The sequence below is a fragment of the Vulpes lagopus genome, chromosome X (genome assembly GCF_018345385.1).
Source record: "Vulpes lagopus strain Blue_001 chromosome X, ASM1834538v1, whole genome shotgun sequence".
NCBI lineage: Eukaryota > Metazoa > Chordata > Mammalia > Carnivora > Canidae > Vulpes > Vulpes lagopus.
The window spans coordinates 55674695-55684791 of record NC_054848.1 but is presented as its reverse complement, the minus strand read 5'-3'; the positions used below and the strand labels follow the sequence as shown (position 1 = coordinate 55684791).

General features: G+C 44.9%; 1 pseudogene; it reads left to right on the top strand.

The window, feature by feature from the left end:
• The first annotated feature begins 5 nt into the window (after positions 1-5).
• Positions 6-478, top strand: LOC121482547 (annotated as a pseudogene).
• The last annotated feature ends 9619 nt before the right edge of the window (positions 479-10097 follow it).

The following is a 10097-nucleotide window of genomic DNA, read 5'->3' as shown; positions in this document are numbered from 1 at the left end:
TTCTTCTAGCCAACCTGTCACTGCTGGACACTGCCTATATCTCCAACACAGTGCCTCGGTGCTGGCACGCCTGCTGGCGGCCGTGTGGCCTGTGCCCCACGGAGCTTGCCTCACCCAGATGATCTTCATTCACGTCCTAGCCCCTGGGACTGCCTCCTGACCACAGCTGCGGCCGGCGATCACTCTGCGGCCCTCTGCCAGCCGCTGCACTACTGAGACCTCATGGGCCAGGGGACCTGCACAGGGCTGGCCGCCACCGCCTGCCTGCTCGTCTCGGCCACAGCACCCTGGCTGCTCTGCTGGGCTCCGCAGGTCTCGCCACCTCACTCACTTCTTCCGGGTCCTCCGCCCCCCGACCAAGCTCTCTCACTCCCGCATGTGGGCCACCGAGCTTTCCCTGTTCTTCTTCAGTTTTGTGGTGGCCCTCGCACCCCAGGCCCTGGTTGTGCCCTGGAAGCATTTCCGTCCTGGTGTTTGATCCTAACACGTTGTTTCCTATTTGCGGAGGCAAAATACGGTCATTGGCTGAGCTTCCAGAAACTTATAAAGTGACACTGGGAACATGCCCTCTGGGGTCTCACCACCCAGAGAGAACCCCTGGGAACATCTTGCTGGGAGCTTCCAGGTTTTTTTTTTTTTTTTTTTTTTTTGGAACCATGAAGGTATGCACGTGCAGAGTTCCAGGGAGGACAGCAAAACCCGAATCACAGGGTGTTCACACTTCCCGGTGCGTAGACATGTCGCAGTTTTGCCCACTAGGATACACACTCACTATAAAATCATTCATGCCTTACGCCAAGGCGTGTTGTTAGAAAGTAAAAATGCCTCATCACCTCAGGGTCTGTGGTAACCACAATGAATAGTTTCGTGTGCGTTCTTGCAGGTTTTTCCCCAGGATATAGTGACTTGCACCGCTGACTCTTTTTTACATCAATAGGATCCTACTGATAAAGTAGGCAGGTTAGACCTGAGCTGCAGGCAGCGGCCGGCAGTGACAGTAGGGCACACGTTAGAAGCCTGAGGGCACAGCAGCCTGATTGTGGCTTTGAAGGTCTTGCCTTGGGGCTTCCAAGGGGGAGGAGTGGGAGGGAGAGGAGGAGGGAAAGGAGAGGGAAGAGTGGAGGAGGGGGCAGGGGAGGAGGGAAAAGGGAAAGGAGAGGGGAGAGGGAAGGTGGAGGAGGTGGGAGGGGAAGGGGGAGGAGGGTAAAAGGTGAAGTGGAAGGAGGGAGAAGAGGAGGAGGAGGGGAAAGGGGGAGGAGGGAGAAGGGGGAGGGCTGCTGACAGACCAGGACCCACAGGTGCAGGCCACATGATCTCTGCTTCCACATCAGGCCCAGGGTCACTGATGGCTCCGTTATCACAGATGTACACTGGGTTTCACCCCCACCCCAACTGGTACGAGCCCCTTAGATGATGAGACACAACCTTGGTCGGAGACCCCTCCGCCAGCCATGACCCGTGACCTCTGCAAACATACAAGGAAAGCCCCCCCCCCCCCCCCCCCCCCGCCCAGGTGCAGTCGCCGGCTTGGGGGCCTGCAACCTGTCCTGCCTTGAGACTGTGCTGTCTTTAATAAGCTACTTTGTGCTGTCACCTTCCTTCTGGCTGGCTTTCGGTGAGCGCGGGTCCTCCTGTCACTCTCTCGTGGGGGATCCGAGAACTGAGACCACCGTGCACACAAGCAGACTCCACCACTCGCAGCAATACTGTGCCCCACTCGCAGCAATACTGTGCCCCAAATTGGCTGCTTCTGATTCTTTTCCCGCAGAATCCATGTTCCCGCCATTTGTACAACTTCCTGCTGGGGTCTTTGTCTTCTTGTGTCTTTATTTCTAAGAGTTATTCGCATTTTAAAAGTATTAGATTTAGTCTACCATTTGGGTTACTGACATTTTCCTGACTGGTTGCTTGTCGTTTTATCTTATTTATCATGTTTTCTTCCATAACAGAGCTCAGCACCTTTGTGTAATTAGACACTGGTGTTTTCTGTTGTTTATTCGATTTTTACTTCTGGATTTTGCATCCTGCTTTACTATTTGACTCATGAATGCTTTGCTCACCTGAGTCCCAGTTGGATGCTTTTATGGTGTCTCTACCACAAATCACTTGACACTTCCTTGGATCCAGACACTGGTTCATTTTGGTTCACACTTGGCTTCTGGGTTTTGTATCGTACACACATTTCTTCATCAGGGCTTTCTCCTTTGACTTTAATGGTTTCATATTTCCTTTTTTTTTTAATTTTTTATTTATTTATGATAGTCACAGAGAGAGAGAGAGAGAGAGAGAGAGAGAGAGAGAGAGAGGCAGAGACATAGGCAGAGGGAGAAGCAGGCTCCATGCACCGGGAGCCCGATGTGGGATTCGATCCTGGGTCTCCGGGATCGCGCCCTGGGCCAAAGGCAGGCACTAAACCGCTGCGCCACCCAGGGATCCCTTCATATTTCCAATTTAATTGTGTGCTTTCATTTTTTTCCTACTTCAGCGTTGATCCTTTTGGAAATTTATTTTTCTGTAAAAGGCAAATTCAAGGCCAGCTTTCATTCTCTTCTGACTTGAATAATCCCAATAAATTCACCATTGTTCTTTACATACTCTTTCTCTTTTTTTTTTTAAATTTTTTTTATTTATTTTTATTTTTATTTATTTATGATAGTCAGAGAGAGAGAGAGAGGCAGAGACACAGGCGGAGGGAGAAGCAGGCTCCATGCACCGGGAGCCTGATATGGGATTCGATCCCGGGTCTCCAGGATCGCGCCCTGGGCCAAAGGCAGGCGCCAAACCGCTGCGCCACCCAGGGATCCCTACATACTCTTTCTCTTTATAAAAGATCTATGTATTGGCTTGAGCAGGGGGGAGAAGGAGAGCATCGTCAAGCAGACCCACCGCTGAATGCCGAACCCCATTTGGCCTTGATCCCACATCCCCAAAACCATGACCTAGCTGAAACCAAGAGTCGGATGCTTACTCAACAGAGCCACTCAGGGGCTCCTTATGGACACTTTCAAGCTTGGTGTCACTCTGGCTCCTGACTCTTAGATTTACATCTTTTCCCCAGTCACATCTCTGGTTGGTTCCTTGGATCACTGCTTGTGTCCTGGCTGATGAACCCTACCTTCCCATGAGAACATGGGTCCTGCTTCTGATTTTGGACAGCAGTTTGCGGCCCCTTATCGTGGCCTTTCTCCTCATATCTTTCACTTTATAACAGAAGAATGTTCCCTCATCCCTTAACCGGGTAATATGCTCTCGTCACAGAAATCTGGATAAATATGCCATGGAGGAATTTATAGTCCTTACAAAATTAAGAGCTCAATTACCTGAAAACTCTATCAACAGTAAAACTAGGACTGTGTATACTTACGCATATCTATGTGTATGCTATCTCTTGAAACAAAATATTTGTTACAGAATTATTAATAAAGTCTTTTTATAAAAAGAAAAAAGAAGTAAGGGAAAAACCCAAATGTTTGGAAAACCAAAGCTGGGGCATCACAATGCCTGACTTCAAGCTGTATGACAGAGCTGTGATCAAGACAGTGTGGTGCTGGCACAAAAACAGACAGACATAGATCCATGGAACAGAGTAGAGAATGCAGAAATGGACCCTCAACTCTGTGGTCAACTCATCTTTGACAAAGCAGGAAACAATATCCACCGGAAAAAAGCCAGTCTCTTCAATGAATGGTGTTGGGAAAATTGGGCACCCACATGCCAAAGAATGAAACTGGACCATTCTCTTATACGACACACAAAGATAAACTCAAAATGGATGAAAGACTTAAGTGTGACACAGGAGTCCACCAAAATGCTAGAGAACACAGGCAGCAACCTCTTTGACCTCGGCCACAGCAACTTCTTGCATGACAATGCTATTAAGGCAAGGGAAACAAAAGTGAAAATAAACTATTGGGACTTAATCAGGATAAAAAGCTTCTGCACAGCAAAAGAAACAGTCAACAAACCCAAAAGGCAACCTACAGAACTGGAGAAGTTATTTGCAAATGACCTATCAGATAAGGGCTAGTATCCAAGATCTATAAAGAACTTATCAAACTCAACACCCAAAAGACAAACAATCCAGTCAAGAAATGGGCAGGAGACATGAACAGAAATTTCCCCAAATAAGACCTACAAATGGCCAACAAGCAAATGAAAAAATGCTCTACATCCCTTGCCATCAGGGAAACACAGATCAAAACCCCAATGAGATATCACTTTACACCAGTGAGAATGGCTAAAATTAAGACAGGAAACAACAATGTTGGAGAAGATGTGGAGAAAGGGGAACACTTTTGCACCATTGGTGGGAATGTGACCCGGTACAGCCAGTCTGGAAAACTGTGTGGAGGCTCCTCAAGAAGTTAAAAATAGGGCTACCCTACGACCCAGCAATTGCACTGCTGGGGATTTTCCCCAAAGTTACAGATGCAGTGAAAGGCCCAATGTTCATAGTAGAAATGTCCACAATAGCCAAACTGTGGAAGGAGCCTTGGTACACATCGAACGATGATGGTTAAAGAAGCTGTGGTCTATGTATACAATGGAATATTCCTCAGCCATCAGAAAGGATGATTGCCTACCATTTACGTCGATGTGGATGCTGAGTGAAATAAGTCAATTGGAAAAGGACAATTACATGGTTTCACTCATATGTGGAATATAAGAAGTAGTGAAAAGGACTAGAGGGAAGGAGGGAAACAAGTGGGGAACAATGAGAGAGGAAGACAAACCATGAGAGACTCCTGACTCTGGGAAACAAACAAATGGTTGCAGAAGGGGAGGTGGATGGGGTGATGGAGTAACGTGACAGGCACTGAGGAGGGCACTTCATCGGATGACCACTGGGTGTTGTACTATAGGTTGGCAAGTTCAATTTAAATAAAATAAAAATTTAAAAAAAGAAAATCAGTGTTGAAAGTGGGCATCCTTTCTTGCTCCTGATCTTACAGGGAAAGCTTTCAGTCTTTTACCACTGAGCATGATGTTAGCTGTGGGCTTTTCATAAATTCCCTTTATCATGTCTAGGAAGTTCCCTTAAATTCTTAGGGTTTTTAAATGTTTTTAAGATGAAACGGTGTTGGATTTTGTCAAAAATTGTATCCGTACCAATTGAGATGATTGGGTTTTTTCCTTTGTTTTATTGATTCAGTGGTAGGTTTCACATATGGAACCACACTTGCATTCCTAGAACAAATCTCACTTGGTGATTCTGTGTGTGATTCCTTTTGTAAAAAGATTTATTTATTTATTTATTTATTTATTTATTTATTTATTCATTTATTTATTTATGAGAGCATGGACGTGATTGGTGGGGAGGGGTAGAGGGAGAGGGAGAGTCCTTGAGCTGGGAGCCTGACATGGGGCTCTGTCTCAGGACCCTGAGATCATGACCTGATCTGAGCTAAAATCAAATCATCCACTTAACCAACTGAGCCACCCAGGCACCCCTGTATGCAATTCTTCTAATATGTTACTGGATTCAGTTTGCTAGGATTGTGTTGAAGATTTTTGCATATATAATTATAAAGGATGTTGATCTTTAGTTTTTTTGTCATCTTTGATTTGGCTTTGGGATCAGGGTAATGTCAGCCTCATAGACTGAGTTACCTGTTCCCTCCTCTTCTGTTTTTTGAAATTGAGAAGGATCAATGTTAATTCTTCTTTAAATGTTTGGTAGAAAAAAATAAAAGTTTGGTAGAATTCTCCAGTGAAGCCTTTCGGTCATGTATTTTCATTCACTGGGGAATTTTTTTAATGGATTCAATCTCTTTACTCTTAAAGATTTGTTCAAGGGCAGCCCGGGTGGCTCAGCAGTTTAGCGCCACCATTGGCCCAGGGTGTGATCCTGGAGACCCAGGATCCAGTCCCATGTGGTTCTCCGTGTATGGAGCCTGCTTCTCCCTCTGCCTGTCTCTCTGCCTCTCTCTGTCTCTCTGTCTCTCTGTCTCTGTCTGTCTGTCTGTCTCTGTGTGTGTGTGTTTTCCTTGGATAAAAAAATAAAATCTAAAAGAAAAGATTTGTTCATATTTTCTTGCCCAAATATCCATGTGCTTTACTCCTTCACTTCTTTCAAGTCTTTTCTCAAATGCCTACTTCTCGTTTTTTTAAGATTTTATTTTTTTATTCATGAGAGACCCAGAGACCCAGACAGAGAGAGGCAGAGACAGAGGCAGAGGGAGAAGCAGGCTCCATACAGGGAGCCCGATGTAGGACTTAGTCTTGGGACTCTGGGATCAGGTCATGGGCCAAAGGCAGGCACCAAACCGCTGAGCCACCCAGGGATCCCAAATGCTGACTTCTCAACAAGGTTTTCCCTGGCCCCTATATCTATCATGAACCCCCACCTCCAACTCTTGTCTCTTTTCCATGCTCTTTTTCCCTTAGGAATCATTGCCATTTTATATACTATTTATTTACCTTATTTATTGTCTGCCCCTTCTACAAGAATATAAGCTCCATGAGGCAGCAATCCCTGCCTGGATTGTTCACCACTGCAGGGCTAGTGCCTAGGAATAACAGATATTCAATTAATATTAGTGGAATAAGTGTATGAGTATATCAATATAGCTGGAACTCAGTGAGGGAACAATTCCTGGATGAGCAGGAGCCTTATAGGCTATAGTATTGAACATGGATTTTGGTTTGAAGTGACATAGAAGGCATAGGAAGGTACCAAGAAAGGCAGTAAGATTATCTTATTTAAGTTTAAGATTAATCTGGAAAATATATTTGAGGGGGACTATGTCGAAGTCAGAAATCAGTAACTTTATTGTCAATAGGTTTCAGGAGAGAGATGAAGATGCCTGAACTAGGATTTCAGCAGTGGAAATGGAGAAAAGTTGATGAATTCAAGACATGTTTTGAATATAAATGAGACAGAACTAGTAAATGGATTAGATATGAAGGGGAGAAAAATGGGTAGGTGACAATGATCATCATTAAAGCTGTCTTAGATCTTTTTGACCAGACCAGCCAGCAGCTGAATATCACCAACTCGCCACACTTGATAGCACAAAGAACAGAATTAGTCAGGTGAGCCTTAACCAAATTTCGGATGCAAAATAATGTAGAATACAATGCAATGATTATTGTTTTAAGCCAGAATATTTTTAGGAAGTTTATTACACAGATCAGCTCATCAAAACAACAGTCTCAGCAAGAACAATTAGAAAAGCTAGTGAATTCTAAAATCATATTTTTAAATGCTTGGACCTTCAGAAGCAGTAAGGATTAAAGGGAATAAAATTCCAGAGAGGGGAGTACTATATGCTGAATATCTGTGTCCCTCCTAAAAGTCACATGTTGAAACCTAATTCCCAATGTGATGATATTTGGAGGCAGGGCCTTTGGGAGGTCATCAAGTCATAAGGGTTTAACTCCCATGAATGGGATTAGTCCCCTTATACAAGAGACCATAAAGAGCTCCCTCAGCCCCTCCACTATGTGAGGACACAGCAAGCAGATGGCTGTCTGTGAACAAGGAAGCAGGCCATCACCAGATACCAACCCTGCCAATACCTTGATCTTGGATTTCCAGCCTTCAGAACTATAAGAAATAAATGTCTGTTATTATAAATCACCTGGACTGTGGCATTTGGAAATAGCAACCTGAATGGACTAAGACAGAAATTAGTACTGACAAGTGCTGCTGTAACAAGTTATCTCAAAAATATGGAAGCAGCTTTGGAACTGCGTGATCAGTAGGGAATGGAAGAGTTTTGAAGTGCGTACTAGAAAAAGCGTATATTGCCACAGACAGACCATCAAGGACAATTTTGGTGAGAGCTCAGAAAGAAAAGAGGAGAGCCATGGAGAAAGCCAGAGTCTTCATAATCCTGAGCAGGATATGGGTAGAATGTGGATAATAAAGGTCATTCTGATGTGGTCTCAGACAGAAATGGGGAATATATTATTGGGCACTGGAGGAAAGGCCATCCTTGTTATAAGGAGGTAAAGAGCCTTGCTGAATCATGTTTGTGTCCCAGTGTTTTGTGAAAGACAGAATTTACCAGCAATGAAATTGGATATTTAGCTGAAGAAATTTCTAAGCAAAGTGTTGAAAGGGCAGCTTTGTTCCTCCTGATTGGTTAGTAAAACATGAGAAGAAAGAAGTGGTTTAAAGACAATTTTTAAGCAATAAGGAAGCATAACTTAAAGATTTGGAAAATCCGGGCACCTGGGTGGCTCAGTGGTTGAGCATCTGCCTTCAGCTCAGGTCATGGACCCAGGATCCTGGGATCGAGTCCCTGCAGGGAGCGTGCTTCTCCCTCTGCTTATGTCTCTGCCTGTCCGTGTGTGTCTCCCATGAAGAAATAAATAAAATCTTTAAAATAAGATTTGGACAATCCTCTGCTTAACAACATTGCAAAAAATAACAACACTAAGAATGTGGCCAAGTGACCATTTGATCGGGAAATGAGTATTTATTAGCGATCTCAATATAAGCCAAGCACTATTCTTTAAGACAATGGAAGAATGACCTCAAGGGTGCTTCAGAAATCTTCAGGACTAACCCTCCCATTACAAGCCCAGAGTACATGGGGTTTGGGAGGCTTGACTGCTTCCACCTAGGTTTGTTTTATTTTTTAAAGGTTTTATTTATGTATTCCAGAGAGACACAGAGCAAGAGAGGCAGAGACACAGGCAGAGGGAGAAGCTGGCTCCATGCACGAAGACTTATGTAGGATTTGAGCATTTTTGGGGCAACTACAATAGAATGAATGCACTTTGTGTGCAAAGAGGGACATGAATTCCGAAGAGCCAGAGTAGAATGCTATGGTCTGAATGTTTGTGTCCCCCCAGAATCCATATATTGAACCATAACTCCGAATGTGATAGTATTAGGAGGTGAGGTCTCTGAGAGATGATTAAGTCATAAGGGTGGAGCCCTCATGAAAGGGATTAGCGCCCTTATGGAAGAGACCCCAGAGAACACCCTTGTCCCAGCTGCCATGTGAGAACACAGTGAGAAGATGGTCATCTATGGACCAGGAAGCAGGCCCTCGCCAGACACTGAATCTGCCAGCACTTGGTCTTGGACTTTGAGCCTCAAGAGCTGTGAGAAATACACGTCTGTTGATTATCAGCCACCCAGTGGGTGGTATTTTGTTAGAGCTGCCTGAACAAACTAAGACCGGGAGAAACGTTTAGATGTGAGCTGAGGAACTGCAGCTGCTTTTTCCTTAAAGATATCCTGGCTCTAGTTGAGGGAGAGATGCTGAGAATCTGAACTTGACACATACAGAAACCTACTGCTTAGGTTCAGAAAAAACATGAGACTTTCCGGTCCTCAAACCAAGAGCTGCTCTCCCCCAAGGCATGTGCATAGTTCGAAAGCTGCACAGGGTTAGAGGCTACAGACCTAAGCTGAGCAGTGGTGGGCATTTTCTGTAGTCTCGCTGTGCTTGGGAAACAACGGCCTGCTAAATGAGGGGCCCTGAAACACAACAATCAAAATGAAAGCCCTGGAAGGAGTGATGAATTTACACTGTGCATCGGCAACCACTTTTTCCCCAGGAAAAATTTCAGATCAATGCAGATAGAGGCTGACGGTTGCTGTTAGTGGGTAGAAAAATCAGCAGAACTTTAAGTGGTCAAGTGGAACTGAAGTGACAACACTGGAGAATTGGGGGATATGTTAGTTTGCTAAGGTGCCATGACAAAGTACAAGGAGGGCAGCCTTAGTGGCTCAGTGGCTTAGTGCCACCCTTAGCCCAGGGCCTGATCCTCATCCCAGGGCTGCCCTCAGCCCAGGGCCTGATCAAGTCCCATGTGGGGCTCCCTGCGTGGTGGAGCCTGCTTCTCCCTCTGCCTGTGTCTTTGCCTCTCTCTCTCTCTGTGTGTGTGTGTCTTTCATGAATAAATGGGTAAAATCTAAAAAAAAAAGTACAACAAACCTACTGTCTTATAACAATCGAAATTGATTCGCTCCCATTTCACAAGGCCAGAAGGCCAAAATCAAGATGTCTGCAGGCCATACTCTCTATGAAAGCTCTAGGAAACTGTTTCATGCCTTTCTCCTAGTTTCCGATGGTTGCCAACAATCCTTGACATTCCTTGGCTTATAGATGCATCGCTTCAATCTTTGCCTCCAT